The following is a 627-nucleotide window of genomic DNA, read 5'->3' on the forward strand; positions in this document are numbered from 1 at the left end:
GGTGGGGGTAAATTCAGGGTCAAAATATCATCGACACTGAGTAATATTCAGTTTCAGGGTCAAATTCCGTGTACGGTGAAGATGCACTTCTGAGTCCCAGGTTCCAAGGCAACGGGCGAAAAGGTGTATCCGGATGTGAAATTCCCTGATTGAAACAGTATTTCGGGTCAAAACAAGTGTGGAACTCTTTTAATGAGGGAATTATTCCCGTGTTTGCTAGTACCATATGCTTCTTGACCAATCTGAACTTCTGATTGGCAGATTGGCAAAGATTGGCAAAGATTGGCAAATTATGTTCCGTGATTCTGCTTTAGAGTTCTGGGTTTAGCGTCTGGGGATGCTCTAAGATGTCTGACTATACCGGTAGAGGTAGTATATGTATAGGTACACCGAGTTGTTTGCATAGAATCACGCAACATATTGAAATTGCCCATCTATTCCACTGTTGTTCTCTAGGGGGGGGAATAGCTCAGGTGGTAGAGCATCGGTTTCTTAACTCAAAGGTCGTGGGTTCGATCCCCGGATTCCCCGGATTATTTCCGCAAGGATTTATCCGTCCCTCCCCTGGGGAATCCGGATAACAAGGGCTGCGTACGAAGACGAGGACCGAACTTCGAAGAAGATCGG

At 45.9% G+C, this 627-nt stretch overlaps 1 pseudogene across 1 annotated transcript; it reads left to right on the forward strand.

Moving 5' to 3' along the window:
• The first annotated feature begins 458 nt into the window (after positions 1–458).
• On the forward strand, positions 459–531 carry H257_12458 (annotated as a pseudogene). The gene has a single exon. The product of its transcript is annotated as a tRNA-OTHER (tRNA).
• Positions 532–627: the final 96 nt, after the last annotated feature.

This window comes from Aphanomyces astaci (genome assembly GCF_000520075.1).
Source record: "Aphanomyces astaci strain APO3 unplaced genomic scaffold supercont1.41, whole genome shotgun sequence".
NCBI lineage: Eukaryota > Oomycota > Saprolegniomycetes > Saprolegniales > Verrucalvaceae > Aphanomyces > Aphanomyces astaci.